The sequence below is a fragment of the Lynx rufus genome, unplaced genomic scaffold (genome assembly GCF_022079265.1).
Source record: "Lynx rufus isolate CCGP_SWC_20201006 ecotype Redwood Valley unplaced genomic scaffold, mLynRuf1.p SCAF_8, whole genome shotgun sequence".
NCBI lineage: Eukaryota > Metazoa > Chordata > Mammalia > Carnivora > Felidae > Lynx > Lynx rufus.
The window spans coordinates 86,505,311-86,518,890 of record NW_025814896.1 but is presented as its reverse complement, the minus strand read 5'-3'; the positions used below and the strand labels follow the sequence as shown (position 1 = coordinate 86,518,890).

At 40.2% G+C, this 13,580-nt stretch overlaps 1 protein-coding gene across 1 annotated transcript in view; it reads right to left on the bottom strand.

Annotated features, from left to right (window-relative positions):
- The window catches only part of ANTXR1 (ANTXR cell adhesion molecule 1), a 215,069-nt gene that overhangs the window by 163,475 nt on the left and 38,014 nt on the right, over positions 1-13,580 (bottom strand). The window lies entirely within an intron of this gene.

Below are 13,580 nucleotides of genomic sequence, written 5' to 3'. Positions count from 1 at the left end.
TCCCTCCCTCCCTCCTTCCTTTTTTTTTTTTTTTTTTTTGTGGAGAGAGAGAGCATGAGCAGGGGAGAGGGGCAGAGGGAGAGAGAAAACCCAAGTGGGGCAGGCTCCAAGTTGTCAACAGGGAGCCCAAGGTGGGGCTCCATCTCACCACCATGAGATCATGACCTGAGCTCAAATCAAGAGTCGGATGCTTAACTGGCTGAGCCACCCAGGTGCTCCTGTCTACTTTTCTTATCAGTGCCCAGATATCAGACCATATGCCCAGTTGCCCAAGTCAGAAACCAGAAGCCTTCCTGGATCGTCCACCTTCACTCTCCTCTCTCCTTCCTCTCCCTTACATAATCTGCCATCAAGTCCATCAGTGCTACTCTAGACTACTTCTCTACTTCTCTATCTCTTCTGCCAATGCCATGGTCTGAGCCATCAGCATCTCTTTCCTAGACCATTAAGACACTTGCTATCTTTTGACTGCCCTCTTGCCCTTCTTCCATTCATTCTCCACATAGCTGTCATAATATTCTTAAAATACAGATCAAAACATGCCATTCACTCTCCTCCTCAAAATCCTTCAATAGCACTTGATTACACTTGGTATAAAATCTGAAATCCTTGCCATGGCTTCCAGGGTCTATATGGGATGACTTCTCTGCATCCCTGTTCAGCCTTATCTGTATGACTTTGCCCCCAGTCTCCTCACTTGAGCCCCTGCCCCCCACCCAAGTCTTCCCTAGCAACTTTCTTCAACAGGCCCTTGACGCCTGCAATCACTGCTGCCTGTGGACCGAAGATACCATTTGTCTAGCTCTTCACTGGGCTAATTGTTACCCAGACTTCAGTCCCAACCTAAATGCCAGTTGCTCAAAGTAGCTTTCTTTATTTGACTTCCCCCATTCAGATTTACTCCCTCAATTAGGCTTTCTCATGGCACCCGACAATTTTCGTTTATAGCATTTAGGGCATTTTATAACCAATAACATTTGATTATGTCATAATTTGTTTAGCTACCACCCTCCCCTTACCAGTTCTAGACTCGAATTCAACGCTGTTATTTGGTGATAGGAAAGGGCATATATCTGTGCATTAGAAGGGGAGATAAAGATGAAAGCCGTGCCCCTCACTGCTGCCACCATTGGGTGGGAAGAGGGTGGCATTATCAGTCACTCGGCAGGAGGCAGTATTGCCCTGCCAGTCAGCAGTTTCGTGAGGGTAATGACAATGGCAGTGTGGCAAGAGGGTGAGACTGGGATATGAAGGTGAGGTTGGGATAGGAAAATGGGGGTTTGTTCCCGAGCACACAGAGGTGGCACATGGAGCCCCTCAGAATAGTTGGGAGCACTAAGGAGGAGGGGCTAATATGATAATTAGGTGAGAAAGATTGGGAATTAAAAGTAAATGTGAAAAAGAAAAGCAAATGTGGTCTTATCTTTGTGAAGTTTGGGACATTTTGGCAACACTAAAATTGGAATATTACGTTAAGGCTGAAGCTTAAAAAAAGAGGGTTAAAAAAGGCATCCTGGGGGTGTGGAAAAGGTTCCTTGGCTTCATTGTATTTTTTCTTTGCCAAATAAAGTCTGGGAACCGGGGTGTTTTCTCTAAGCCTATTTCCTTTACTTTACAAGTATTTTCTTGAGCTTTCCATTTTTTTGGTACCAGAACAAGCGAAAGCTGTTTTGGAAAATGTCCTTCTCCTTGACACTTGGTGCCTGGCAAGATAGGAGCTCACGAGGCCCAGGCAGTGATCACAGTCTCTCCATAAAATACCCTTCCTCGTTAGAAGATCAAATGACTTATGGCCCCCACCTCCCTACTCCCTTCGTCTTCTCTAAGCACCTACAACATCTAAGCAAACAAAACAGACGGTTTCATGGGAATGGTGGGTTGGTTTTAATTGTGGGACAATAGAACTATTAATAAGGGCCTATTTTTTTAAATGCTGTCTTAGAAACGGAAGCAAACTGGGAGAAAGATCTTTGAAAGGGGTTGATAAGAACCTCTCTGAGGATTTGGTTATTACCAAATGAAATGTTATCTTCCTGGGAAATGAGAGAGGCAGGGAATCCTACAGAGAGGCTGCTATTAAAGAGTCTCCTGTTTTCCTTAGCGGTTTCATGTCTGCCAGTGTTCCTACATATAAGTGAAGGGTTTTCAGGCCACATGTCTTGCGTTTCTTGTACAATCCCTGCAACACTTAATGATGGGCACAGAGTAGATGATCTGTTGTCGAATGAATGGTTCCAGCTTAGATGCATCCATGCATCCATTCTTTCATTTCCCCAACTATTTGCTGAGCATGCACCATGCACCCGTCACCACACTGGTTGGTAGGGGTAGGAGGTGGGAGGAACAGTCACAGTATCTGCTGTACTTTCTGTTGCCTTGGGAACAGTGAATTTTCCCATACTTAATGAAGATTACTTTCCGAGATTCTGGTTGTGATGTGACATTTAGATATTATTTTCCGACGAAAACATTAAAGGATCGACACACTTAAGCACGTCAAGAAGCATTTCATTCAACAAGCTTTTCTCCTAAGTGTCCTAGTGATGTTCCTACTGCAAAATCCTCCTTGGGCTTATGCAATGTCTACCACATTTTCAGTCTATAAAACAATCTCCACTGCCACCCCAAAATAACCCAACATCAGTTCTGCATTGTCGACTTCTTGCCTCTTAGTAAAAGAGCTTCTGTGGAATTGGACTTTTCTCAACTGTCCGGCAGTTATTGGCTTCGGAGCCTCAACTTATATTGTAAGCACACATCACTATTTATTACCACTAATGCTGCCTTTACAACATTTCCAGATGGACTTGTGCCTCCAGTTGCTGAGTGAGCAGAACAGAGTGAACAGAACAAGAGATCATAGATTAATTAAAGACATTTTCTTGCTACTTTTGGAGTCATAATGTTTTACAGTCAACTCTAATCATTTGTTTATAATGTATATAAATCATAGCCTCTTTGGGACTTTTACCTAAGGAGAGGCCAACATGATTAATAATTTCATGATGCGTGCTGAACCAAAGATCCTTTTCTGTCTCTGTATATATATTTTTAGTGAGCTATAATTTATATACAGTAATCCATACAGATATTTATTCATTTCCTTTATAATTGCTGGACTTCTTTCTGTAAAGTTGTCATAATATTCCTTCAATACCTTTTAACATCTGTAGGATCTGTAGTAACATCTTCTCTGTAGCATGCTCTATGGATTACAATTTCCATCCTTACTTTATATAACAGGCTACCATAAGTTAATATTATGCCACTTCTCATATAATTAAAGAACCCTCTAATATTCTTCCATATATCACCTCTCACCCCTTATGCTACTATTGTCATATATTCTACTTTTGTATATGAAATAAGCTCAAAAATACAGTCATTATATCTATCTTAAACAATCATCATTTTATGAAACTAAGAAAATGTTTATCATTTCTGTTATTCCTCCTTCCTTTTTTTGTAGATCTAGTTTACATCTGGTATCATTTTCCTTTAGCCTGAAGAATTCCTTTAGCAGTCTTTTTTTTTTTTTTTTTTTTGGTGCAGGTTTGCTGGTGATGACTTTTTCAGGCTTTTTTTCCTTTTAATGTCTTAATTTTTTCTGTAATTTTAAGGTTATTCACTAGATATAGAATTCTAAGTTGTCTTTATTTCATTTCATCTTTTTTTTTTTAATTTTTTTTTTCAACGTTTATTTATTTTTGGGACAGAGAGAGACAGAGCATGAACGGGGGAGGGGCAGAGAGAGAGGGAGACACAGAATCGGAAACAGGCTCCAGGCTCTGAGCCATCAGCCCAGAGCCTGACGCGGGGCTCGAACTCACGGACCGCAAGATCGTGACCTGGCTGAAGTCGGACGCTTAACCGACTGCGCCACCCAGGCGCCCCTCATTTCATCTTTTTAAAGACATCAATTTGTTGTCTTCTGGGTTGCATGTCTTTTTTTTTTTTTTTCTGATGAAAAGTAAGTGATTTTCATTGTTGCTTCTCTCTTTGTAATATATCTTTTCCCTTCTCCCTATGTTGTAAGATTATCTCTTTATTCTGGTTTTCAGAAATTCAACTATTTTGACTTAGGTGATGGTATTTATTTATTTATTTGTTCTTATTTTTTGTATTTGTCCTGCTTGGGGTTCTTTGAGATTTTTGAATCTTTGTGCAGAATACCATGTTCAGTACTCCAATTACACATATATTAGACCACTTGATATTATCCCACAAATCATAGGAGCTGGTTCATCTCCACACTCTGCCTCCTGATCATTTTTCTGTCTCTTTCAGTTAAAAAAATTTTTTTAAGTGTATTTATTTTGAGAGAGAGAGAGAGAGCACGAGGGTGGGGGGGGGGGGGAGAGGGGCAGAGAGAAAGAGAGACAGAATCCCAAATAGGCTTCACAACATCAGCACAGAGCCTGATGTGGGGCTTGAACTCACTGTGAGATCATGACCTGAGCTGAGATCAAGAGTCAGACACTTAACTGACTGCCATCAAGGTGTTCCGTGTCTCTTTCAGTTTCGATAATTTCTATTAACCTGTTTTTAAGTTTATCAATCACTTTTCTGCAGATGTTGTGTTTTTCAATTCCATAGTTTTCACTTGGTTCTTCAGAATTTTCTTTTTTTTTTCTTTCTGATATCCTGTGTCTCCATTATATTCACCTTTCCCTGTAAATTCTTTAACATGTTTATAATAGTTGCTTTAAATCCCTGTCTGATAATTCCAACCATTGAATGATCTGTGGTTTGCTTCCATTACTGTGTTTTTTCTTGATTATGGGTCACATTTTCCTGCTCTTTTCCCATGCCTCATAATCTTTTAATTTGTGTTTCAAACATTGTGAGTAAAAAAAAAACCAAAACAAAACAGTGGAAACTTAGGTACAACATTGATTTGTTTTGTTCACTCACTGCAGACTCTTTTATCTTTGTGAGCTAGGGTGGTGGGGGCTGGGAGAGCTGATTATTTAGATTCCTCCTTGAGTTAAGTTGAGCTTGGGTTGGGTCACAGCTTTAATTAGAGTATGTTCCCTGTTATTAGCCTAATTCTCAGACTTCTGCCCTGCCCTGCCTTTGTGGTCTTTTCAGTATTTGAGTTGGGAGTGAGCTGGGTGCAGCTTCAGTTATTTTTTTGCTTGGCTTTTGGATTCAACCCTGATAGAACTCCAGAATTCAAGCACTGCAAGGATCCATAGGATCATGCAATTTCTCTTTCTTTTTCAGCAAAAAAAGTAAAAAAGCAGTTCCACTGCTACTTTCTTGGAAAAAATGCAGAGGTGCAGGTGAGCTGGAGAATTATCAGACAGATTTTTTTTTTTCATTTGGGGCTCCTTCAGATAATCCATCCCTCTGGCACACATTGTTGATTAACAATGTCAGTTCAGCTGACTTTTCCTCATCTCTGAGAAGTCTCTGTCCATGGCTAAACTACTTTTCCAATTGCCCATACCCAGACCACATCCATTACCAAGTATGGAAGCTTCTGTAGATTTCTGCTCAGCTATAAAGGGCTTGTTCATCAGTGCTTCCTGTGTGTCTGCTAGCCCCATAGAAACATATGAATTTTATTTCATCGGGACTTTTCTGGTTGACCATGGAAATGAAGGTTCTCCACATTCCTCTACATCTTAACCAGAAGCAGAAATATTGTGAAGGCTTTTTCTAAATATTTGTGACTACACATTTGTTTCAAGTCAGGAAGAAAAAAAACTAGAGGCTGACTACCAGCATATAAATATACTCTAGTATCTCTCATCTTAAAAAAAAATCATCTGTGACCCCACATCTCCTTCTAGCTATTGACCAATTTGTTTGCATTTCTCTTCACAGCACTTCCTGAAGTAGTACTTGCTTCCCCACTTCCCTGTCTTTCTTGGTGCAGACTTTCTTCAAATGTAGAGTGATCCAGAGATTACTGTTGTTCTGTCTGTTCATAGCACATGAGCAAGACAGAAAAACTTGCTGAAAGCTTTGCGTGCATGGTGGGGCATGCCAACTGGTGGATGGCCAGCTTTTCTCAACAGGCTTCTTGGTTGGGGACCCTCAAACATCAGTGTATAAAAATTCCTCCACCCCCCACCCCCCCCACCCCGAGATATTTATTTCTACATAAAAGTAGTTTTCAAACTCTTTCCTTACTTATTAGTCTGGAATTGACAAGGGGGAGGGCTGGAAGCAATCACATTTGTTATGCAGATGTTTTCATAACTTTCCCTGGCCTGGTGTCTGATGGTGAAACCATCCTTGTCTAATTTTGCCAGAGAATAAACCTCTCTTCTTTGGTGCAGCTAGAGAAGAGGTAATTTTCACAGGTAGTGGAGGTGGTGGTTCTGAAGGTTGAACAGCTCCTTATATAAACTCTGAAACAATAGTCCAGTTTTCACCTTGTTAGCCCTTCCTTGCTTTCTGCAGTATCTGACAGTTCCAGGTTTTGATCTTTCTAGGGTTCTGCTAGGCTTCAGACTTGTTTCTCTTCAGCATCTCATTCTGCAGGATTATATTTGACTTTTCTCCACACTGCTTGCTTCTTTTGTCACTCCTCTGTCCTCTTTCTGCCCTCATATGTATAGTGTTCTTATGGCTTACTATTTCTTAGAGTCCTCAAAGATGGGCTTTGTGGTTTTGTTTCACATTCTCCTGGTTTTGGGGTGCTTTTCATGACAGAAAGGGTAAAAATGTCTTTATCCCCATTCGAAAATGGAAGATCTTCCCTTCTAACCCATTCTTCTCTGACTTTTATCTCCACGTCTCTGCTGGTCCCCAAACATCTCCACGTTGCCAACCCAATAGTCACCTCCCTGGCTTCTTCTTACTCAACCTCTTATAACATCAGACACAGTTATCCTCTCCTTCAAGCTAAAATGCTTTCTTTTCTTGATTTCCATTATGGTGTGCACTCTTTATCTCCCTCATCAGTTGTTCTTTCTCATATTTCACTTGTAGGGTTTCCTTCTCCTCTAGAACTCTGAAGATTGAGTGACCCAGAACTCCCCTCAGACTTCCCCCATTCCCAACACCTACACTGTTTTACAAGGTAGTTAATTTCATTCTTCCCAAGACTTTGGTACTAATCAAGGGAGCATGCCCTGCGGAAGAAGATAGACTTGAGATTCAATCTTACTTCTGCCGCTTCCTAGGGATGTCAACTTTAGATTTCTCAAATGTAAAAATGAAGGTGTGGAACTGTAAGATATAGTGGCTCCCTTCCAGCTCAGAATACTGTATCTGATTTTATGCAGGGACTAAAGAGCCTGGGCATCTGCTGGGAACCGGAAAGGCTATACTCGGCAGATAGGAGTAGTCCACAGGGTGGCACAGGGTCAAGTGCAAACCTGTAACTGAAGTTCACTAAGAGGAGCCCATCAGGGAATTTCCAAAGGTTTAAGCCTAAGCCGGCATAAAGAATAGGAGTGATGGTTTAATCACAGGGCAACATGATGAATTTGTCCAAACAAACTCCTCCTTACACAACTCTGTTTTGGTTGGTTATTCATTCATGCAGTGGTTTTCACCATGCAGATCCCTATGGTACCACTTCACTTTCAAAATGAATCTCTGTAACTTTCCCATCACTAAATCCCTTTTCCCCTATTGAGCCAAATTCTGCAGGTGGGAGTGGTGGAAAGTGGGTTCTGTATTCAGGGTTTCACAAATACATAGCTTTCTCCTGTGAGAACCTTCTGTTCCATGTTCCTCTTAGTTCAATAAGGACTAGGTCTCTTTGGGTGCTGGTAGTAACTAAAATGGTCAGGTTGAGGTACTTGAGCCCAGGACCACTGACCACAACAAGTGTTTGCAGAGGCATAAGATGGAATGGCACTCTGCCAAGTCCTGTGCAACAGAGACTGTGGAGCCCAGATTCGCCTTCTTGGATGGAAGCTGAAAGTGCCCCAGGGGAGATGATAGGCAAGCATCTTGTTTTGGTCAGACCACATTTCTTTAAGTATAGGCTGGTGGAAGTTACAGTTTCTTCCAAAGATAAGACTTCCCTGTCACACTTTGGAGCAATGTTGGGCTGGTGGCAGGAGGAGGTAGAAGTTGTGTTCACACCAGATAATCCAACCCACAAGTCATAGGTGGGCACAATCTGTTTGAAAAGAATAGTTGGAGGGTAAAACAAATGTCGAGAGGCAATGAGAACTCTTATAAATCACTAATGGGAATGAAAATTGGTGCAGCCCCTTTGGAGAACAATGAAATCATGCCTAGTGAAGCTATACATTCACATACCACAAGACCTAGCAATTCAATCCCTAGTTGTATATCAGAGAGAAATTCTTGCTTTTGACCCCCAAGGAGACAGGTATAAGAATGTTGATTGCAAGTTTGTTTATGACAACAAAGAGTTAGAAATAAACTAACTGTCCATGAAGAAAACAGATAAGTACCTGATGGTACCTCATAGCCATACAGTATGATGCAAGAGAAAAGTATATATTAGTTAAGATGAACCAAGCACAGCTATGTGTATCTTCACAGAAAAAGTCTTAAAAACATGATGTTAAGTGTAAAAGCATGTTCAAGAAAAATGCATACAATATGACCATTTATTATAGAGTTTCATCTGAAAAATATAACGTATTGCTCACAGGTATACAAAAATATTCAGCATCCGTTAGAATGATAAGCCCCAAATTCAGGATGGTGATTACCTCTAGTGAGGAAAAAGAAAGGGGAATGTACACAGAGGTGTCAACCCCTGTAATATTTTGTTTCATAAGCTTGGTGGTGGATAATGGGTCTACTATGCTTTTTTGGTATACTTTTGTTACATTTGAAATATTTAATAATTTAAAAAAATTGTGGAGGGTGAGTAGCAGTGGCTGAGCCCGCAGTTCATGAGGAGGCAGTCAGAGTTGCTCAAGGGCAGCAGGACATCTTAGGCTTAGCCCTAGAGGCCAAGGGCTATGAGGTGATGGGCAGGCGGTGCTGTGGCGCTAGCCTATGTCGGCCAATAGCGGTTTGCCGTTGCCAGGCCACCAAGAACCAGTTGGTTTTGGCTGTCTTGCTTCATTCAGATCTGAGCACCCTACCGTTCTCTGGTTCCACTGCCCACTTGGGTCGTCTGTCCTGCTGGCTTCATCCTGACAAGAATGTTTCTGCAAGCTGCTCTGTCAGATTTTATTATTTCTGTGTGCCTGCCACACGCGGGACAGCAGGTGAGGAAGGGAGGTGATATTTCCTGAGCATCTGGGCTGTGCCAGGGTATCTGCCAGGCACTTTCCATACAGTAATTTACAAAAGCCTCACAGCAACACCACAAGGTGGGCGTCATTATCTTCATCGTACGTTTGAGAAAAGAGATTCAGGGAAGTGCAGTAACATGCTGTGCTGCGGGAGCCCAGACTGGAACCCAAACTGATCTGGGTACAAAGTCTGTATTGTCTCTACTGCATCTGGGGTGTCCATACTTGGACTAGGACAGCTTACTGTACACAAAGACACAGGATACACACACACACACACACACACACACACACACAATGTATATGTATTTTTTTCAGAGTGTAAGTTGTACTCTATAATTTGGGAAAGACCTCAACATGATTTTTATATAAAATCTAAACATTGGTATATTATTAAATAGGATACAAATGTACATGCATTTTAAAGATGAAAGGGTATTGAAGAAAAAGTTTGCTTTTGATAAGCCAATTCAAACTATATGCTAGGGCCCCAGGGGTATACTTTACTTTCTTCTCCTAATAGGGGTACCCCCAGAGGAAGAGTGTGAGAAGTACAGGACCTCACTACTCTCACAAATCAGTCTGCTCCCAGAACAGCTGAATTGCTTCAAGGTGGGTTCTTTTTACCGTCACTGAGATTCAGTATAAGGAGGCCTTAGACAAACTTCCTCTAGAGATATTGCCTGTGAGTTCCTGTCTGGAAGAAGTCTCGCTAGAACCATTATACAAAGGAAAAAAAAAACTTTTCTCTAGCCTCATGCTGAAGCAGTATTTTCTACCTATATCCCACTATATTGGGATAGACTGGCCAAATGTTAGAAACTTCGGAGAAGGATGTGAGCCACGGAGAACTGGGAGCTTGCTCTCTGGATTGCTGTTGGGTTTACTATGATGATTTGAGTAGGGTGTGTCCAGGAGGATTTGGGGTGATTCCTTAGCTGTTTGTCAAAACCCCAACCACAACAGTAACAATACTTATTGTGTGCCTGGCACTGTTAATCCTTCTAACAGTTCTATGCAGTAGAGACTATCATTCTATTCATTTTACAGACGAAGAAACAGGCACAGAGAGGTAAGGAACTTTCCCATGGACCCAGCTCCTGGGATATTCTCTCTCAGTCAACAGGACAAGAGAATAAACACATGCTTCCCTCTATTTCTCTTAATTTTGCCATCCAAACTTCTTGTACCTAAATAAAGAGTACCTAAAAATGGAACAAATCCAGGTTCTTTCAAGTGCAAAGTATCTGGAGATTCTTTTTCTCTCTTGTTATTTTTAAATTTAGAAAAGGCTTTTAGAACTATGTCTCTTGGTAATGACAGCCTGTAATCATTCTGCTCCAGGAATTAAGCGATGTGTTCAGAATATGTCATTTTCCCCTGTGACACTAATGGCAAAACCACACTCTCAACCAAACCAAAGGATGACTGAGAGGGATGGAGAAGTGTGGTCTCTTGGTTTCCACTCAGCAGTTTGAGCCAAGAGTTCTTGGCTTTCACTCCAACTCCTTAAGCAATAGGCAAAATGCTTAACCTCTTAACCCCATCTGTGAAATGCTGATACTACCTCTTTACCTCTTTGTGAGGAGTATTTCCAAGCTCAAGTTGTTACAAAATCCTGAAGATAAAATGTGTAGAGGGCATGTGTTTTCAGAGACGTGTTTTCTGGAAGGAGTCTGAGGGTTTGGGTGGTGAATTGTCTATGCTAGGAATTGTTTTTAACTTAAAACTGTATGTAATTGTAAAATTGTGGGAAACTCTATAGTATAGTGATTAAGAATGTGGACATTGGGGACAGCATGCCTGGATTCAAATCCAAGTTCCTACACTTTTACAGCAGAGTGGTCTTGTGCATTCATTGACTTACTATCTCCATCTACATAATACATGTAATAAATGATTCTCATAACAACCTAACAGGGTAGGTATTATCAATTTTCTCTTACTATAGTTGAGAAAAGTATTCTAGGTTATTGGTACATTATAATTCATTAATAAAAGATTGTATATAGACACAAAAGTAAGTTTACTTATGCATTTGCACATATACATAGTGGCTGGTTCTGTTTAACTATTTCACAAACAAGAAACCAAAGATAGCAGCACAGTAAATTGGGTGGATTATATAATAATGTAATAGAAAAAATCACTAGATTAAAAATTTTTAATTTTGTTGGTTAAAAAAAAAATCCTACCACTACTGACGACTTGTATGAATTTGGGCAAATAATTCAATCTCTCTGAGAATAATTTTCCTGAGCAGTGAAATGAGGCCAGTGAGAGAGTTGGATAAGATGTAATAACTCTTTGACTCATGGTTGTTTGCTTATGCTTTGTTTTTTAATCTTGCAAAGTTTAGAAGGAAGGTGAGATTTCCAGGTAAAAACTGTGGCTCTGGGTCTACACATTTAACTTCCCCCCTTTTTCCCTCCAAAAGGCTATAGAAACAGCTAAACTAGTTTAATACAGGGAAATGTTTTTTCCATGGTGGAAAATAGGTAAGAGTGCCACACACATGCCAGGTACCTGGGATAATTCCTGCAAGAAGGAGAGTTGCTGAGATCAAGTTGAGGAAGGGCCTAGCAGCCTGGAATTCTAGGACATGAAAAGCCCGCGGTTGGTGATGGGTTCATTTCTTACCACAGTGATCCAAAACCTACACCTGACATTCTTCTTTTGGCTCCAGCTTCCCCCTTACCTTGGACACACTACTGGGTCTCTACTCTTTCCAAGCAAAAATTATACCACATCTAAGTTAGCCCATTGTCTTTCGCCTGGGATCTTCACATTTTCAACAAAGATTTTTTCATGACCCCTGACAGAACTCACCCCAAATGCCAGTGCTGAAAAACCTAGTTGCTCCTCTTTTGAGTCACTATGCTAAGGAAAGTCTCAGGAGTTGGGAAGAAGAGGACCAATTTGAGGAATTTAAGAAAATTTCCCCTTTGAAAGAAACTCATTTGAAAAACAGGGGAGCACATAAAGCAATTCTAATTCATATTCTTGATGAAGATATTCCATCTCCAACACAATAGCAGGGTGCCACACACATACACAAAAGGAAAAATTTAGGATCAGAAAAATATTCATAGGGTTGAAAGAGATTATCTGTCAGGTAAAAAATGCAATGGCACTGAAAACAGTAAATGAAAGATGAAAGAAATTAAAGCAAGCATAAATAAATAAGTAGACAGCCTGTGTTCATGGTTCAGAAGACTTAAAATTGTTTAGGTGATAATACTACCCGAAGTGATATACAGATTCAATTCAATCCCTATCAAAATTCTAATGACATCTTTCTTCAGAAATAGAAAAACTTATCCTAATATTTATATGGAATCTCAAGGGACCCCAAATAGCCAAAAAATTGTCTAAGAAGGACAAAAGTTGGAAGACTCACACTTTCTGATTTCAAACTTACTACAAAGCCACAGTAATCAAAATAGTGTGGTACTGGAATAAGAACAGATGTATAGAAGGCCCAAAAAGAAAACTTTGCATATATAGTCGAGTAGCTTTCAAGAAGGGTGCTAACCAGTCAATGGGGATAAGACAATCTTTTCAACAGATGGTCTGGGAAAACTGGATGTCCATTTGCAATAAAATGAAGTTGGACACTATTTAAAGCATATACAAAAATTAATTCCAAGTGGATCAGGGACCTAGATGTAAGAGTTGAAACTAGAAAACCCTTAGAAAAACCATTGGGAAAAAGCTTCATGATGTTGGATTTGGCAGTTTCTTGGGAGATGACACCAAAAGCATGGGCAACAAGTAACGAACTGGCGAAACTAGACTCATCAAAATTAAAACTTTTGTGTGTCAAAGGGCACCATTAACAGAGTGAAAAAGTAACCCACAGAATGGGAGAAAAATATTTGCATATCATATATCTACTAAGGGATTAATATCCAGAATATATAAAGAACTCTTAGAAGTTAACAACAATAAAAAACTCAAATAAAATATGGACAGAGGACTTCAACAGACATTTCTCTAAAGATACACAAATATGCCAATGAGCACATGAAAAGATGCTCAATATCACTAAACATTAGGGAAATATAAATTGAAACCACAACGAGATACCATTTCACATCCATTAGAATGACTGTTATTTAAAAAACAAAAACAAGAAGCATAGTAACAAGTGTCAGCAAGGATGTGGAGAAATTGGAATCTTTGTACATTACTGGTAGCAATGTAAAACAGTGCAGCCACTGCGGAAAACAGTCTGGTAGTTCCTCAAAAACTTAAATATAGAATTACCCTATAATCTAGCAATTCTACCTCTAGGTACATGCCCAAAAGAATTGAAAGCAGAGACTTCAACAGACATTTACATGCCAATGTCCATAGCAGCATTATGCACATCAGACAAAAGATGGAAAT